Consider the following 20761-nt stretch of genomic DNA (forward strand, 5'->3'; position numbering starts at 1 on the left):
AGAATTAAATGGTGAATCCTCCAGTTTACTACCAGTTAATTATGGGGTCCCTCAAGGATCAGTTCTAGGACCTCTGCTTTTCTCTATATACATGCTTCCATTAGGGAACATTATTAGAAGACATGGGATTAGTTTCCATTGTTATGCTGATGACACACAGTTATATATCTCATCAAAACCAGATGAAATAGCCACAGTGTCCAAATTAACTCAGTGCCTTAGAGAGATAAAAGACTGGATGAGCTGATAAGACTCCGATAAGACAGAAATACTACTCATAGGTCCAAAAACCAGTGCACATAAACTCTCACAACTTAACTCCCATTTAGAGGGATGTACTATTACAAGTAGCTCGACAGTGAAAGACCTCTGTGTTATACTAGACAGTAACTTGTCTTTTAAAAATCATATCGCCCATACTACCAAAACAGCCTTCTTCCACCTTAGAAACATTGCCAAGCTGAGAAACATTCTGTCTGTATCTGATGCTGAGAAGCTAGTTCATGCGTTCATGACCTCTAGACTGGACTATTGTAATGCATTACTAGGTGGTTGTCCTGCATCTTTAATAAATAGGTTACAGTTAGTCCAAAATGCAGCTGCCAGAGTTCTCACTAGGACAAGAAAGTATGACCATATAACCCCAATTTTATCAACTCTACACTGGCTACCTGTTAAGTATAGAATTGACTACAAACTGCTGCTACTTACGTACAAGGCTCTTAATGGTTTAGCTCCCATGTATCTAACTAGTCTTCTAACACGTTACAATCCTTCACGCTCTCTGAGATCACAAAACTCAGGCTTTTGGTAGTTCCCAGAATATCCAAGTCTACTAAAGGTGGTGGAGCTAAATAAGAAAATGCTCTACCACCTTTAGTAGACTTGGATATTCTGGGAACTACCAAAAGCCCTGAGTTTTGTGAAACTTTGGAATAGTCTTCCTGATAGTGTTCGGGGCGCAGACACACTTTCCCAGTTTAAATGTAGATTAAAAACCTCATCTCTTCAGTCAGGCGTACACATAATACATCCAATAATATCATGCACCAGTATATCAGACCAGCACATTTTTATGAACAGCAGATATGTTAATCCCTTTCCACTGCTTCTCTCTTTGTACCCATCCTGAGGCATCCAGACACTGTATCAGCTCCCAACGTCCTCTGTGGGACGAAGCCTTTGGACGTCCACTGAGCCGAGGCCGACTCTAAGAATCCTGAGACATCTCCAGTTAGACTCTGTGGTACTCAGGAGATCAGAAGTCCTTGAACCTCACACCAATACAACATTTAACTGACTGTATATTACAATCACACCGCCAGTGTCACCCATATGAGGATGGGTTCCCCCTTGAGTCCGGTTCCTCTCAAGTTTTCTTCCTTTACCAATTTAAGGGAGTTTTTCCTTGCCACTGCTGCCTGAGTCATCTCAGACTTGCTCATAGGGGAATAAATACATACACACTGTGAACTATATACATCTAATAATAATCTAGAATTTTTATTCTGTTAATTCTTATTTCTTTTATTATTCGTTATTTCCTTCATCATTAATTATGTTTACCTTCTGCTCTGTGTTTATGTTCTGTAAAGCTGCTTTGAGACAATGTCTATTGTAAAAAGCGCTATACAAATAAACTTGAATTGAATTGAATTGAATTTTGCTTATTAAAGAGTCTGAGAGACTGCTTTCATACTGTATCTCCCACAGCAAGATGCTGGCCTGCAGTCTGTTCCTAAACTTTGTAATCCACCTTTTGGCTCTATCACACACTAGGGAGTCTGCTAATTACTCCAGTAACATCCACGAATGTCCCTGGAACATAGATAAGTTTGTTCCCTTTTATTATTAGTGGAAGTTTTTTGTTTTTGTTTTCATAATCTTCTTTGTTTTTTTCCTGACTCTGGCCTTACTGTATTGTTGTCTTTCACCTCTCGTTTCTTTCTTTGTAACTTTTTCTGTGTTTTAGCAATTATTTCTTTCCTTACCTGACTCATTTCTTCAATAGCCTCCTTCTGAGTTGTTTCTATTTCATCCAGCCTTTCTTTTACAATATAAGCTTGTCTTTCCATCTTGGCAAGCTTTTTTATGGTTGCTTGATACGTGCCATCATTTCTCTTTGGTCTTGTAATTGTTTGCCGCAGAATGGTTTTCCAGCTGAGTCATTTTCACCTCTCCACTTATGCTCATCCATCCTCCTTTATTACATGCATTTTCCTCTTTCACTAATCCTCCTTCTGATGAGCTGTCGTTCCTGTCAGGCTCCATCCTTTCTAATGGCACAGACTCTCTGAGTTCACTTTCACATCCACTCTGTTCTGGACTTTGGCCTCTGTTTCCTTGTTCCAGGTGTCGCTCAAGCTGTGGAAAAGAGTTTTATGGGGTTGGATGCAACATTGGGGTGGGCTTCAGATAGCTCAGTTCAGTATATATTTCCACTTCTACATCCCATGCTGTGTCAGAGTGCACCACCATCAGGAATGTTCTTTTGGGTTTTAGTTGTGGAGCATTTACATTTACAGCATTTGGCAGACGCCCTTATCCGGAGTGATGTATAAAAGTGCTTAATGAAGACTCTATCATTGAATGCATGAACTCTGGTTCACTAGGCTACAGACTTCAGATACCATGAGCCTAAATCACTGTTTTTTGTTTTTTTTTAAATACACACAAACATAAGTGCTAGTTGATGTGTTTCATGAATAAGAAAGTCTTCAACTGTCATTTGAAAATAGTCAAGTCAAGTCAAGTCACCTTTATTGTCACATCACCACAGCACATGTGCCGTGGTGAGTGAAATTCTTGGGAGCGAGCTCCAGAAATTGCAGAACCATTCACATACAGTAGTTAAGAAACATAAATAGAACAGTTTACAAACAGGAAAAAAAAATGTGCAAAATGCTTAGTACCAGTTGAAATGTGCAAATGCGGAAAATGTGGAAAGGATGCAATGTGCTCATACATAGTCAGTACACACAGTGTACTACTAGACATATATACATACATATATATATATAATAAGTATAAAAAATATATATAAGTATAAGTATTATATACATGTAATATATATGTAACATGTAAGGTGCAACAGACTGTACAGATACAGAAATGTCCTGTGGTACCAATAGCTTATTGTCAGATAGATTGTTATTTTAAATTAAATACAGTGTGTGTGTGTATAGTCCAGTGTGTATTGATGCAGTGCGAATGCAGTGTGTGCGTGTGTGTATAGTCCAGTGTTGAACTGTTGAAGTTTGAGTGCAGTGTGTAGCATACCATATTGTGGAAGCATGCTGTATGCTGTGTTAGTTATGGCTGTTAATTTGTCCGATGGCCTGAGGGAAGCTATCCCTCAGTCAACTAGTGCGGGATCGGATGCTGCGGAGACGTCTTCCTGAGGGGAGCAGAGAGAGCAGTCCGTGGGACGGGTGGCTGGAGTCATTAGTGATCCTCCGAGCTTTTCTTATACACCGCCTGTTGTAGATGTCCTGGAGGGAGGGAAGCTCACCTCCAACAATGTGGCTGGCAGTTCGCACGACCCTTTTCAGAGCTTTACGGTTGCCAGCGGTGCTGTTTCCAAGCCAGGCAGTTATGCAGCCCGTCAGGATGCTCTCTATAGTGCAGGTGTAAAATGTTCTGAGGATGCTGGGGCTCATTCCAAACTTCCTCAGCCGTCTCAGGAAGAATAGGCGTTGGTGTGCCTTCTTCAGCACTGCGTCAGTTTGTGTGGACCAGGTGAGATCCTCACTGATGTTAACACCCAGAAACTTAAAGCTGCTCACACGCTCCACAGGTGTCTTGTCATGGTGATGGGTCTGTGTTCTCTGCTCTGGCTTCTGAAATCTACCACCAGCTCCTTGGTCTTGTCAATGTTTAGTGAGAGGTGGTTCTACTGACACCATTTATTCAGGGTGCTCACCTCTTCTCTGTAGGCCGCCTCATCGTTGTCGCTGATCAGGCCTATCAAATAGCCAGTGACTCAGCTGTCCGGACCTCTAAGGGAAGTTGATTCCACCTCCTTGGTGCCAGAACAGAAAAGAGTCTTGTAGTATACTTACCTCTTACCCAAAGAAATGGTGGGACCAGTCAAGCTGGTAGCTCTAAGCGTGCGAGATGAAGTGCGAGGAGTGATGAGGGCTTTGAGGTAAGAGGGAGCTGGTCCATTTTTTGGCTTTGTAGGCAATCGCTATTTTGAACCTGATGTGTGCAGCTACCGGAACTTCAACTTCAAATTTATTCATTTATATAGCACATTTTACTGCAATTTCAATTGCCCAAAATGCTGCACAATATTACAAAAAGCATAAATCAATATATATCAGACCGATTATAACAAAGAAAATTAAAACAGATAAAAAAATAAAATACAATAAAAAACATAAAAAAGAAACAGATAAAAGATCAAATGAAATAAAATATATAAAAGCATTAAGAATCTATCTCTAAACAAGGTCTATTCTCAAAGAATGCCAAATTAAAAAGATAAGTTTTTAACTGAGACTTAAAACCTTATAAAGTTGAGGCCTGCCGAATGTGCAAAGGGAGGCTGTTCCACAGTTTCGATGACCATGAAAGCTCTATCGCCCATAGATTTTTTTGAGGAACGGGGAACTGCCAGTAGAAGTTTATCTCCTGATCTCAGAGACCTGACTGCAGTATGGTCCTTTAAGAGGTTGGTGATATAGCTTGGGCCAATGTTGTGAAAAGCTTTAAAAGCCAGTGAAGAGTAGATAATACTGGAGTTATGTGTTCTATTATTTTTGTGCCTGTTTGTAACTTAGCTGCCGCATTCTGCACTAATTGCAGACAAGATAGATTGTGTTTGCCATTTGTTTAAGGTGGCCATTTGAGTCAAGGTCCGAGTCAAGAAGGAATGCCAAGCATTAGAGGCGAACTCGTTTCTATGTTAATGAAGGGGTCTGAGAAAGACTGTTATGTTAATGGGATTAAGGGTGAAAGTCCAGGATCTGGAGTGGGGGCTGTTACATCCTTTCATGTTTTGATTGTCACCCAAGTGTTTTGTCGCTATCTGATTGGACTGCCCCCTAAAATGTGTATATTTACAATGTATTACAACTGTAAGTCAGACTTGATGACTGCAGCGCCCGTGCCAGTACGCTCTGACTTGCAGACTCGTTTCACCGTGTATCTACAATAAAGACTACTGCACAAGAATATCCAAGTCTCCTGGTCTTCTCTGGAAAAAGTTTACAACACCTGCTTCAACTGACATTAGTAGATCATTTACTACTTTAACTAATGCAGTCTCTGTGCTGTGGCCAGCTCTAAAACCAGATTGGAAGTTATCTAAAATGTAATTTTCATTTAGAAAAAGAGTAATTTGAGAAAAACAACTTTTTCCAATACTTTTGTGAGACATGGTAATTTGGAAATTGGTCTATAATTATTCAGCTCTGTAGGGTTACAGCCAGATTTTTTGAGTAAAGGAGAGACCACTGCTTGCTTACGACAGGGAGGCACCACTCCATTTCTCAGAGAGCTACAGTATTTACAATAGATCGAATACTAGGGCCCAAAATATCAAAAAGATCTTTTAAAAAGCGAGGAGGTATAGGATCCAGGGGAGTATTTAATAGTTTCATGTGTCTAATAATAACCTCCAGAGCTGGAAGAGAGACTGAGTCAAAATGATCAAATGTACATGAGATTGTGGTGGAAACTGCTAGAACACAATATGAAGGCGTGATATCTTCTCTGATTAATTCAATCTTCCTTTGGAAAAAAGTCAAAAAGTCCTCACAAGTGTAAAGAGAAGTAGAAGTAGAAGTAGAAGAATCTATAGAAGTAGAAGTAGCTATAGATGGATTAAGTACTGAATTTATTGTACTAAACAAGGTTTTGGGGCAGTGGGGAGATCTATTTATTAACTCTGAAACATATTTAGTTCTAGCAGCTTTAACAGCATACTGATATTTCTTAAGAGATTCCTGTAATATTTCAAAAGAAATCTAATATTTATCACTCTTCCATCTATGTTCAGCTTGTCTGCAAACCTGTCTGAGAGCCCTTGTATCATCATTAAACCAAGGCTGAGGCAAAGATTTAGGCTTTTTTTCTTAAATGGAGCGATATCGTTTATAATGTCCAAGCAGACAGAATTAAAAGCAACAGTCAATTTATCTGTGTCCATCAAAGGTCTAGCAGTTTCTAGTAAGGATGAGATAGGGCTATTTGCTTACGCCTTTGCAAAATGATTTGCCGTTGACTCAGTCATCGAACGAAAATAAACATCTTTAAATGATCTCTTTGGTGAGGCCACGACTAGATCAAATCTAAAAAAGACTGGTCTAGGGTCCGATATGAAATTGTCCTCTGTAGCCACATCCTTAATAGGTAACCCCATGGATAAAACCAGATCGCAAGTATGCCCATGACTGTGTGAGGCATCAAGAACATTTTGTGTTAGATTAAAAGAGTCAATGAGATCAGAGAACTGCTGACCTAGAGGTTTTGACGAGCAGCACACATGAATATTAAAGTCCCCAACAATTAAGAGGTTGTCCGTAATGGGTATGATGTGTGAGAGAAAGTCAGTGAAGTCCTGAATGAAATCCATGTTATATTTAGGAGGACGATAAATGAGAGCGCAGTAGAGGGTTTGTGTCAGGTTTAATTTAAACAGCTGTTCTCAAATGAAGAATATTCCCCTGCTAATACAACAGAGCATTTGAAATGGTCTTTAGCGTAGCCACACCACCACCTTGACCAGACAGTCTTGGGGAGTTTAAAATATTATAGTTCACAGGTAACAGCTCTGGAAGAAAACAGCTGTCTGTCAGTTCAAGCCATGTCTCAGTTAAAAAGAGGAAATCCAAGTCTTTAGAGACCATGAAGTCATGAAGTATAAAAGTTTTGTTTCTCACTGACATTTAGAAAAGCAGCATTGAGTCCAATAAGATCCAACGGGCGAGATTGAGGTAATGATGTTTATTGTAAATCCATTACATAGCAGTGAGTGGTTTATTCCACTTTTGAGGCTTACCCACACATGCCTCAATCTAAATCGAGAGATCAGTAACCAGAATAGACAGTCAGCAAGGCAAACAATCTAAAAAACACAATCCAAAATCAAAAGTCAGAAAACAGAACAATAAACAATGGAATTGCAGAGAAAGAATTGAAATACAGTGGATCAGAATTGCAGCAAAACACTAACAATACTTTGTGAGAATCCAGAATGAAAATGTTTGTATATGTATTCAGGGGAAGCTCCAGGGCCTGTTGTACATTGTATGCACCAGTTCTTTAAGTTGCTACAAGATCTGGTGGAGCAGGTTCAGCAGGGGTATCTGAGGATTCAGTTCCAAGGGGGATGACTCAATTCCAAGGGGGATATTACAAATAGGTTGATGTTTTCAGTCTTACTGGGAGTTGCAATGGAGCCAATTGGCAAGTGATATAGCCATCCCCTATGGGTTGGTTATCAACTGCAGTGATTCTGAGTTTTGAGACACATGGAACAGGTTGTAAAGATGAGTCTCTAGGTTGATATACTGGAAGAAAGTCAATTTTTCATCCTTAGTAACCATTATCGCCTGTAGTTTTAGGTTCAGTCCTTCTCTAAAGATGGCTTGTAACGCAACCTCGTTCCAACTGCTTTGTGTGGCCAGAGTCCAGAAATGGACAGTGTAATAGGCAACTGTGTCCTCCCCTTGACAAAGTCATAGTAGCCATTTGACTATGTCCCTTCCCCATAGGTGTTCAAAGAGGTCCCAGATTTTTCACTGTCCCACACAGCCGTGGCCCAATCAAGGACTGAGTAGCAAAGACAAGGCAAAGGTTTACTGAGGTATGTCATTTTATGAAGGTGACTCGGAGCATACTAACATGCTAAGCAATTAGCATCTTGCACTGTTGTGTGGGTAAAACTGGCAGCTGTGGTAAGTCTGCTGGATTCTTGACAGGCAAAGTATTCTGTAAGGATGAGTCGAGAACCAAGGGTGTAGAATTCATATCAAATATTTAATAGTAAATCAAAGGCAAATCCAAAACAAGAGGTAACAAGTAGACAGGCAATCTGAAAAACAATCCAAAAGTGAAAGTCACAAAAAATATCATGAACATAGAAGCATGCAAACAAATGGAAATACAATAGCTTGGAATTACAGTAAAACACTAACAATAACAAACTAGATTTGTAACATGTCCATGTTGTGCAAATTTTTGTTTTCGCTTGATTTGGGGGCAGGGCTAGACGTGATGTCACATGGTGGAGTGGCGTCACCAGAATACCCGGTTGGGGTGCCAATACTTTTGGCAAAAAGTGGCTACTGAGGGTTTGGACATTTCATGTCAACACTGCAGTCATTATGGAATTCTACTTATTATTATAGAACCGGAATTCCGATCGCTTAGAAAAATAGAGGCAACAAACTTCAGACCAGGGTCTACGACATATCCGAATTTGGTGCATGTGGCTCGAAAGCCCTAGGCCGCATTTGTTTTAATAAATTTTTGTCTAAGAATAATAATAATAACTAGATTTGTAAAGTTTGTCGTGACAAACTGATGTTGGCTTTGATGGTGCAAGAATTCGCGAAGGCCGGTGCATTTTGGAGGCGAGTGGACAGAAAGATTGTGAAAGCTACTGGACCGCTAGGGTGCCAATAATTTTGGAGCTGAGCGGACATGAGCATGTGACGTGATCCGAATACCCGTGAGGTATTTCCCGTCATTGTGCTGAGTGTTTTGATATGTCACATGTCCATCTTGTGCAAATTTTTAATTTCCATGTGACCTCACGTAACGTCACGTGATGTCATGAGACGTGACCAGAATACCCGTGGGGCAGTTCCCCTCATTGTGCTGAGTGTTTTGATATGTCACATGTCCATGTTGTGCAAATTTTTGATTTCGCTTATTTTGGGGTCGTGGCTACACGTGATGTCACGTGACGTGACCAGAATACCCGTGGGGCAGTTCCCCTCATTGTGCTGAGTGTTTTGATATGTCACATGTCCATGTTGTGCAAATTTTTAATTTAGCTTGTTTTGGGGGCGGGGCGACACGTGACGTCACGTGACGTGACCAGAATACCCGTAGGGCAGTTCCCCTCATTGTGCTGAGTGTTTTGATATGTCACATGTCCATGTTGTGCAAATTTTTGATTTCGAATGTTTTGGGGGCTGGGCTACACGGTACGTCACGTGACATGACCAGAATACCCGTGGGGCAGTTCCGCTCAATGTGCTGAGTGTTTTGATATGTCACATGTCCATGTTTTGCAAATTTTAGATTTTGCTTGTTTTAGGGGCGGGGCTACACGTGACCTCACGTGTCGTCACGTGACGTGACCAGAATACCTGTGGGGCAGTTCACCTCAATGTGCTGAGTGTTTTGATATGTCACATGTCCATGTTGTGCAAATTTTTAATTTTGCTTGTTTTTGGGGCGGGGCTGAGCGTGACATCCCGTGACGTCACGTTACGTGACCATAATACCCGTGGGGCAGTTCCCCTCATTGTGCTGAGTGTTTTGATATGTCACATGTCCATGTTGTGCAAATTTTTGATTTCGCTTAATTTGGGGTTGTGGCTACACGTGACGTCACGTGACGTGACCAGAATACCCGTGGGGCAGTTCCCCTCATTGTGCTGAGTGTTTTGATATGTCACATGTCCATGTTGTGCAAATTTTTAATTTAGCTTGTTTTGGGGGCGGGGCGACACGTGACGTCACGTGACGTGACCAGAATACCCGTGGGGCAGGTCCCCTCATTGTGCTGAGTGTTTTGATATGTCACATGTCCATGTTGTGCAAATTTTTGATTTTGCTTGTTTTAGGGGCGGGGCTACATGTGACCTCACGTGGCGTCACGTGATGTGACCAGAATACCCGTAGGGCAGTTCCCCTCATTGTGCTGAGTGTTTTGATATGTTACATGTCCATGTTGTGCAAATTTTTAATTTTGCTTGTTTTTGGGGCGGGGCTACATGTGACATCACGTGACGTCACGTGACGTGACCAGAATACCTGTGGGGCAGTTCCCCTCAATGTGCTGAGTGTTTTGATATGTCACATGTCCATGTTGTGCAAATTTTTAATTTTCCTTGTTTTTGGGGCGGTGCTGCACGTGACATCCCAGGACGTCACGTGACGTGACCAGAATACCCGTGGGGCAGTTCCCCTCAATGTGCTGAGTGTTTTGATATGTCACATGTCCATGTTGTGCAAATTTTTAATTTTGCTTGTTTTTGGGGTGGGGCTACACGTGACATCACGTGACGTCATGTGACGTGACCATAATACTCGTGGGGCTGTTCCTCTCATTGTGCTGAGTGTTTTGATATGTCACATGTCCATGTTGTGGAAATTTTTGATTTCGCTTATTTTGGGGGCGTGGCTACACGTGACGTCACGTGACGTGACCAGAATACCCATGGGGCAGTTCCCCTCATTGTGCTGAGTGTTTTGATATGTCACATGTCCATGTTGTGCAAATTTTTAATTTTGCTTGTTTTTGAAGCCGGGCTGAGCGTGACATCCCGTGACGTCATGTTATGTGACCATAATACCCGTGGGGCAGTTCCCCTCATTGTGCTGAGTGTTTTGATATGTCACATGTCCATGTTGTGCAAATTTTTGATTTCGCTTATTTTGGGGTTGTGGCTACACGTGACGTCACGTGACGTGACCAGAATACCCGTGGGGCAGTTCCCCTCATTGTGCTGAGTGTTTTGATATGTCACATGTCCATGTTGTGCAAATATTTAATTTAGCTTGTTTTGGGGGCGGGGCGACACGTGACCTCACGTGGCGTCACGTGACGTGACCAGAATACCCGTGGGGCAGTTCCGCTCTATGTGCTGAGTGTTTTGATATGTCACATGTCCATGTTGTGCAAATTTTTGATTTTGCTTGTTTTAGGGGCGGGGCTACACGTGACCTCACGTGGCGTCACGTGACGTGACCAGAATACCCGTGGGGCAGTTCCGCTCAATGTGCTGAGTGTTTTGATATGTCACATGTCCATGTTGTGCAAATTTTTGATTTTGCTTGTTTTAGGGGCGGGGCTACACGTGAGCTCACGTGGCGTCACGTGACGTGACCAGAATACCCGTGGGGCAGTTCCCCTCATTGTGCTGAGTGTTTTGATATGTTACATGTCCATGTTGTGCAAATTTTTAATTTTGCTTGTTTTTGGGGCGGGGCTACATGTGACATCACGTGACGTCACGTGACGTGACCAGAATACCTGTGGGGCAGTTCCCCTCAATGTGCTGAGTGTTTTGATATGTCACATGTCCATGCTGTGCAAATTTTTAATTTTGCTAGTTTTGGGGGCGGGGCTGCACGTGACATCCCGTGACGTCACGTGACGTGACCAGAATACCCGTGGGGCAGTTCCCCTCATTGTGCTGAGAGTTTTGATATGTCACAAGTCCATTTTGTGCAAATTTTTGATTTCGCATGATTTGGGGGCGGGGCTACACGTGACGTGACTAGAATACCCCTGGGGCAGATCCCCTCATTATGCTGAGTGCTTTCATATGTCACATGTCCATGTTGTGCAAATTTTTGATTTCGCTTGTTTTGGGTGCGGGGCTACATGTGACGTCACGTGGTGTCGAGTGACGTCACCAGAATGTCCGATGGGGTGCCAATACTTTTGGCAAAAAGTGGCTACTGAGGGTTTGGACATTTCATGTCAATACTGCAGTCATTATGGGATTCTACTTATTATTATACTGCGTGGATCACAGAGAGAGAAGCCGTGCCTGAGCTCTGCGCACGCTGTGTGTGTGAGAGCTTAGAGGAATTTTCGGAATTCCCCATTAAAGTCTATGGGATGTTCGATCGTCGACTATCGGAACACCGAAAATTCCGTCGGAAGTCCGAAATAAAAACTTTGTCCGGAGTAAGGTCCTAAAGAACCTGTCCGAGTTCGGTGTAAATCGCTCGAAAAAACTTGCAGAGTTATAAACCTTAAAACTTTATAATGGAAGTCTATGGGAAAAAAGGGAAATTTGAGCTTCCGTACCGGGAATCCCGGAATTCCGATCTCTTAGAAAAATAGAAGCAACAAACTACAGACCAGGGTCTACAACTTATCCGAATTTGGTGCATGTGGCTCGAACGCCCTAGGCCGCATTTTTTTTCATAAATTTTTGTCTAAGAATAATAATAATAACTAGATTTGTAAAGTTCGTCACGACAAACTTTGATGTTGGCTTTGACGGTACAAGAATTCGCAAAGGCCGGTGCATTTTGGAGGCAAGTGGACAGAAGGATTGTGAAAGCTACTGGACCGCTAGAGTGCCAATACTTTTGGAGGTAAGCAGAAATGAGCATGTGACGTGATCCGAATACCCGTGAGGTATTTCCCCTCATTGTGCTGAATGTTTTGATATGTCACATGTCCATGTTGTGCAAATTATTGATTTCGCTTGTTTTGGGGGCGGGGCTACACGTGACGTCACGTGACATGACCAGAATACCCATGGGGCAGTTCCCCTCATTGTGCTGAGTGTTTTGATATGTCACATGTGTATGTTGTGCAAATTTTTGATTTCGCTTGTTTTTGGGGCGGGGCTACACGTGACGTCACGTGGCGTCACCATAATATCGGTGGGGCAGTTCCCCTCATTGTGCTGAGTGTTTTAATATGTCACATGTCCATGTTGTGCAAATTTTTAATTTTCACGTGACCTCATGTGACCAGAATACCTATGGGGCAGTTCCCCTCATTGTGCTGAGTGTTTTGATATGTCACATGTCCATGTTGTGCAAATTTTTAATTTTCACGTGACCTCATGTGACCATAATACCCGTGGGGCAGTTCCCCTCATTGTGCTGAGTATTTTGATATGTCACATCTCCATGTTGTGCAGATTTTTAATTTTCACATGACCTCACGTGACATCAAGTGACGTCACGTGACGTGACCATAATACCCGTGGGGCAGTTCCCCTCATTGTGCTGAGTGTTTTCATTTGTCACATGTCTATGTTCTGCAATTTTTTTTAGTTTTCTTGTTTTGAGAGCGGGGCTACACGTGATGTCACGTGACGTGACCAGAATACCCGTGGGGCAGTTCCCCTCAATGTGCTGAGTGTTTTGATATGTCACATGTCCATGTTGTGCAAATTTTTGATTTCGCTTGTTTTGGGGACGGGCCTAAACGTGACGTCACGTGACGTGAACAGAATACCCGTGGGGCAGTTCCCCTCATTGTGCTGAGTGTTTTGATATGTCACATGTCCATGTTGTGCAAATTTTTGATTTCGCTGGTTTGGGGCGGGCCTAAACGTGACGTCACGTGACGTGAACAGAATACCTGTGGGGCAGTTCCCATCATTGTGCTGAGTGTTTTGATATGTCACATGTCCATGTTGTGCAAATCTTTGATTTCGCTTGTTTTGGGGGAGGCTACACGTGACGTCACGTGGCGTGACAGAATACCTGTGGGGCAGTTCCCCTCATTGTGCTGAGTGTTTTGATATGTCACATGTCCATGTTGTGCAAATTTGAAATTTTCACGTGACCTCACGTGACGTCACGTGAGGTCACATGACGTGACCAGAATACCTGTGGGGCAGTTCCCCTCATTGTGCTGAGTGTTTTGATATGTCACATGTCCATGTTGTGCAAATTTTTGATTTCGCTTGTTTTGGGGGCGGGGCTACACGTGACGTCACGTGACGTGACCAGAATACCCGTGGGGCAGTTCCCCTCATTGTGCTGAGTGTTTTGATATGTCACATGTCCATGTTGTGCAAATTTGAAATTTTCACGTGACCTCACGTGACCTCACGTGAGGTCACATGACGTGACCAGAATACCTGTGGGGCAGTTCCCCTCATTGGGCTGAGTGTTTTGATATGTCACATGTCCATGTTGTGCAAATATTTAATTTTCATGTGTCGTCACGTGTCGTCACGTGTCGTCACGTGACCTCACGTGACGTGACCAGAATACCCGTGGGGCAGTTCCCCTCAATGTGCTGAGTGTTTTGATATGTCACTTGTCCATGTTGTGCAATTTTTTGATTTCGCTTGTTTTGGGGGCGGGCCTAAACGTGACGTCACGTGACGTGAACAGAATACCTGTGGGGCAGTTCCCCTCATTGTGCTGAGTGTTTTGATATGTCACATGTCAATGTCGAGCAAATTTTTGATTTTGATTGTTTTGGGGGCGGGGCTACACGTGACGCCACGTGACCTGACCAGAATACCCGTGGGGCAGTTTCCCTCATTGTGCTGAGTGTTTTGATATGTCACATGTCTATGTTGTGCAAATTTTTAATTTTGCTTGTTTTGGTGGCGGGGCTAAACGTGACGTCACGTGACGTGGCCAGAATATCGTGGGGCAGTTCCGATCAATGTGCTGAGTGTTTTGATATGTCACATGTCCTTGTTGTGCAAATTTTTAATTTCGCTTGTTTTGGGGCGGGGCTACACGTGACTTCACGTGCCGTGACCAGAATACCCGTGGGGAAGTTCACCTCAATGTGCTGAGTGTTTTGATATGTCACATGTCCATGTTGTGCAAATTTTTGATTTCGCATGTTTTGAGGGTGAGGCTATACGTGACGTCACGTGACGTGACCAGAATACTGATGGGGCAGTTCCCCTCATTGGTCTGAGTGTTTTGATATGTCACATTTCATATGTCACATGTTGTGCAAATTTTTGATTTCGCTTGTTTTGAGGGCGGGGCTACACGTGACGTCATGTGGTGTCGAGTGACGTCACCAGAATACCCCGTGGGCAAAAAGTGACTACTGAGGGTTTGGACATTTCATGTCAATACTGCAGTCATTATGGGATTCTACTTATTATACTGCATAGAACAGTACATGCAATTCTTAATGTCTGATGTACTGTGTGTTTGAGAGCTTAGAGGACTTTTCGGAATTCTCAATTCAAGTATATGGGTTGTTCGATCGTCGACCATGGGAAAACAGAAAATTCTGTCGGAACTCCGAAATAAAAACTTGTTCCGGAGTAAGGTCCTAAAGAACCTGTCCGAGTTCGGTGTAAATCGCTTGAAAACTTGCCAAGTTATAAACCTCAAAAGTTTATAATGGAAGTATACGGGAAAAAAGGCCACTTTGAGTTTCCGAACCGGGAATGCCGGAATTCCGATCGCTTAGAAAAATAGAAGCAACAAACTTCAGACCAGGGTCTACGACATATCCGAATTTGGTGCATGTGGCTCGAAAGCCCTAGGCCGCATTTAAAAAATAAAAAAAATGTGTCTAATAATAATAATAATAATAATAATAATAATAATAATAATAATAATAATAATAATAATAATAAGCTAATAACGGAAATCAGAATGTTCGCTTCTACAAAGCCAACATAATAATAATAAAAAAGAATAATAATAATAATAATAATAATAATAATAATAATAATAATAATAATAATAATAATAATAATAATAATAAGCTTATAACAGAAATCAGAATGTTGGCTTCTACAAAGCCAACATAATAATAATAACTAGATTTGTAAAGTTCGTCGCGACAAACTTTGATGTTGGCTTTGACGGTGCAAGTATTCACAAAGGCCGGTGCATTTTGGAGACGAGTGTACAGAAAGATTGTGAAAGCTACTGGACCACTAGGGTGCCGATACTTTTGGAGGAGAGCGGACATGAGCATGTGTATGTGAATACCCGTGGGGCAGTTCCCTTCATTGTGCTGAGTGTTTTGATATGTCACATGTCCATGTTGTGCAAATTGTTAATTTTCACGTGATGTGACCAGAATACCCGTGGGGCAGTTCCCCTCATTGTGCTGAGTGTTTTGATATGTCACATGTCCATGTTGTGCAAATTTTTAATTTTCACGTGACCTCACGTGACGTGACCAGAATACCCGTGGGGCAGTTCCCCTCAATGTGCTGAGTGTTTTGATATGTCACATGTCCATGTTGTGCAAATTTTTGATTTCGCTTGTTTTGGGGGCGGGGCTACACGTGACATCACGTGACGTGACCAGAATACCCGTGGGGCAGTTTTCCCCCAACAGCATGGAGATGAGATTTGTGTGTTTTTGTTTTGTTTTGTTTTTTGATGGCAAGCATCTGAGCGCAGTTGGAAAGTGGTGTCAAAATAAGCATGGCTTGTTTTAAAGTGTCTTCTGAAGTTATATTCTTTACACATTGACATGCACTCATTGCAGAGTAAACATATGGCCTAACGCAGATGGATGCAAAGAAATACTTCTGTCTATTCACTGTTTTAATGACAGTTTTCTGCATCAACTTTTCTTTTCTTCAAAGAAGAAAGAGACAATTTTTGTATCGCCTAATGTTACATGAATCCTGTTCTATGCTGCAACTGTGGCTCATGCTCAATGGAACACGTGTGTCAGTTCATAACTTTAAGGTTCATTGTCTGACTGAACTAAATTCATTCTGGATATGGTTTTTTTTTTTCACTCTAGGCTACTTGAATGGCCGGAACAAATTACCTTGCAGGCATGCAAGGTTACCAATTAAAAAGCCTGGGTCTATGTGAATGTTAATTTCTTACAATCAGCAGTTTATCAAAATAAGCAAACTCTTTAAGAAAACTAAAACACATTTGGGCCCTGGGGGATTATACATCATCGCCAGAGCAAGAGATAGTAAAAAAAAATTTAGCATATCTGAGAGTGGAATATTAGGAACAAGCACTTCAAGTGATTTAAAACTGAATCATGTTCTATAAGTAATAATTAGAAAAACACTAAAAAATGGTTGTAACAGATCCAAAATGGTGCTATTCACATGTTTAGCCTGATTTTCAAAGCAAAACATGGACACCAGAGATAGCGCTCTGAGATAATGAATGTGCTTTCCTCTCTGGCAATCTATTAGCAGTACTCATGCCATTAGCGCTGTTTGCTGCAGTTTCAAAGCGAGCATAGAAGGTGTTTAGCTCATCTGCCAGAGAAGTGTCCGCATTCACACTTCTGGAGGATGATGTTCTGAAATGTGTTATAGTTTTATATTGCCCCTTCCACAGGCTCCTACAACCACAATGCTGGAACTGTGAGTCTACTTTTCTCCCATAGCACCACTTTGATTCTTTCACCACTCTGTTCATGCTGTTGGATGCAGCTTCATATTTGTCAACATAAAATCCATGAATGGTTTTATCCACCCATGTTTCTGATTGGGAAACATTCTGATGGAGGTTTTGTGGACTGTCTTATCCACTAATTTCCCAATAAATCCCATAACTGCTACCATAAAGATGTTGAAGTCATCAGAGCTATGCCTGAACATGTCCAATCTGCATCATCCAGAGCATTCTGCAGAGCAGGCACCAAATTAATCTGTTCATCACCTGACTTCCTTCGCTCTGAACTGGAGCTTCCTGCCTTTGTTTATATATAGGCATGAGGAAGTGTAGGAGGACTTGGTGGAAATGTTGGACATGATTGTGCGTGTAGCTGACATTAAACTGAGTGTCACTGTGGACCAGTGTCCTCTCACCTCTAATGGGGCAGGTGAAGTGTTGGTAATAATTTGGCACTACACATTTGAGGTTGGCACTGTTAAAGTCACCTGCACACAATGAGCACAGAATGATGGTTTTGTTTTTTAAGGGGTGAAAGCCTGAAGGATCTCCCATAAAGCAATGTCTACTGTAGGTCCACCTGAGGTGGGTTAAAAATGGCACTGACTATGACCAAGATAAATGCCTGAGGAAGGTATAAAGGGCAACAATTGATGGTCATAAGCTCCAGGTTGCATGAGCTAGAGTGTGAAAGAGGTACAATGATCAACTGTGGTTTACCATCAGACACACTCCACCATCCTTTCATTTCCCTAACTCCATTGTTCTGTCCACGCAGTAAACCAAGAACTCAGCAAGTTGCATGCCATCACCCAGTGCTGCTTGGTTCAGCCATGTCTCAGTGAAGCAGAGGAGACTTTATCCTGGCCCTGAGCCTGTTCTTTTCCATGATGCCAGTTCTTTTCCCACACACCTTTTTCTTCAAGTCGCATCCATTGTTGCTCCTCAGTATTAATTTGTGGAACGTTTTATTTGTAAATTAACATGTCAGATGTTTGCAGAAGCAGCTACCTACAGAACAGTGCCAGACCTGGAGAAATACACAGCCACTGAATTCTCCTACTTTAACTTCTGTGTAGAAAATGTAACATTGGAGAAGCCAATAAAGAGGTATGCAAATCAGAAACAGTGGATAAATAAAGAGGAAAAAACCTTCTACAAGCATGAAATGATTTTACTTTGGTGACCTTGCAGTATAGAATGTCGCCAGACATAACCTCAAGTCATTAAAAATCTTCACACTAGATTTGCTAAACCTGCGCAATTTTGCGTAAAATCCCTGGACCTCACACCTACCAGCACACCTACAGCTCCATTGTTCTCCTCCTTTTGTTGTGCAAACGCCCCCATCACCTGTGAGGCCTGGCTCATTTGCATTTGTTCACTCAGAGTAGGTCAGATCCAAGGCAGGCCAAACCCCTGTCTGTCTGTGACGTGCTAAGGTTTGTCATTGTCATTAGTACATATCATATTTATATAACCCTTGTGCACACCTGGGGTCTATTTGACTCATCTGGAAAGTTTAATGTGTCATAACTTGGGTTTCCTTCCACATATTTGCCAAATTTACCAGGATTGTTCCAAATTATGAACTTTGCAAGTAAAATTAATCTTGTCCTCCCGGGTCAATTTGACCCGGCCACATTTAGTGGGGCAATAGGTCACACTTTTGCCCCTTTCAGCACAATGAACATACATACAGACACAAAAATGCACACATAAAATGTCCACTAACACACGCACTCAAAACACACACTCACACGCACTCAAAACACACACTCACACACCGAAGAACACACACACACACACACACACACACACACACACACACACACACACACACACACACACACAAATTGGACATTGCATATCATTAGGCCTCCAGAAAAAAAAAAGTTACACATTTGTAAATATTTCACACTTTTGAAATGCCTTTGCCAAGCAGAGGGCAAAATATGATCTACCGAAACACACACACACACACACACACAGATGTTGTGTTTTCATATTCAAATCATATTTGTTTTCTCTCTTTTATTCATGAATTTAGTTGCTTCAGTCAGCTTTGACCTGGGGATGTTTGACATACACCAGCCAGTGGTTATCCAAAATAATATTTAATAATTTCTGCTTATTTTACTTAAAATCATGGCATAATATCATGAGGTTTATTGTTTATAAATTAAATATAATAAAAAGCATAAGAGGTGTAAAGGAAGTGTTATTTTATTTTTAGAATTTTTAATTTATAAGCATTCGACCTGGAAAAACAGGTTTTATTATTTACTGACATTATAAATGGTCAAAATGGTTTCAAAACAATCTCCTGGCTTTCAAAGAGACAATGCCAAGAGATAGATTCATTTCAATTATGCAACACCTTCTAACAGACAAATTTGCTGCGGCCTCCGACATCTGGACATGCTTCAACAAGAACTGTGCTGAGAGTTTCACTCCAGGAAAACACATGACCATAGATAAACAGCTGTTCCCTACCATGGTTTGTTGTCCATTCACTCGCAAGCAAGCCAAACAAATTTGGGATCAAGTTCTGGATTGCCATGGATTTGGAGACCAAATATGTCTGCAATGCATCTCCTTACTTGGGAAACTGCACTGGGAAACTGCACTCCAATGTCCTCCTCTACCCACACAGTGCCGTCTTTTGTCGTCTGGCTCAGACAGGGCTTCCCAGTACCACGGTGCATGTTCTGTGGAGGCATGTTGGGTTCTTGTTCCGTCTCAAAATTCACTTTTGGTGTTATAATTCATTGATGGCCAATGAAAATGAAATTACATCATTTTATTCTGTATGTATAAGAACATGTCAAAAGCCATGGACCACAACTTCACTCAGCTTATGACATTTGTCTACAAACATACATTGGAGACTGAAGTGTTAGCAAGTTTTCATTTTATTCATGTACTTTTCATTCTTTCCCAAGTAAGGGATGTCTCATACACACTCTTACTGTTCCAAACACACTCCTCATGTCTCATACACACTCCTCTGCTAGGCAAAGGCATATCAAAAGTGTATCAAAAGGCATAATGAGATGCAATGTCCAATTTGTGTGTGTGTGTGTGTGTGTGTGTGTGTGTGTGTGTGTGTGTGTGTGTGTGTGTGTGTGTGTGTGTGTGTGTCTGTGGTGTGTGAGTGTGTGTTTTGGGTATGTGTGTTAGTGGACATTTTATGTGTGCATTTTTGTGTCTGTATGTATGTTCATTGCACTGAAAAGGGCAAAAGTGTGACCTATTGCCCCACTAAATTTGGCCGGGTCAAATTGACCCGAGAGGACAAGATTAATTTGACTTGCAAAGTTCATAATATGGAACAATCCTGTTAAATTTCAGGCAAATATGTGGAAGGAAACCCAAGTTATGACACATTAAACTTTCCAGATGAGTCAAATAGACCCCAGGTCTGCACAAGGGTTATATAAATATGATATGTACTATGACAATGACAAACCTTAGCACACAATTTTTTTTATATAAATTAAACAGACTATTTTGTATAGATAGGCCGTGAAGGTTTCTGTCACAGACAGAGGTTTGGCCTGCCTTGGATCTGAGCTACTCTGAGTGAACAAATGCAAATGAGCCAGGCCTCACAGGTGATGGGGGGCGTTTGCACAACAAAAGCAGGGCTGAAGAACTGTGAAAATCTCAACGGGGGGAATCACACCTCTGGACCTGCACCAGAAAATTAAAAATTCAG

The sequence above is a fragment of the Tachysurus fulvidraco genome, chromosome 26 (genome assembly GCF_022655615.1).
Source record: "Tachysurus fulvidraco isolate hzauxx_2018 chromosome 26, HZAU_PFXX_2.0, whole genome shotgun sequence".
In the NCBI taxonomy this organism is placed as follows: Eukaryota; Metazoa; Chordata; class Actinopteri; order Siluriformes; family Bagridae; genus Tachysurus; species Tachysurus fulvidraco.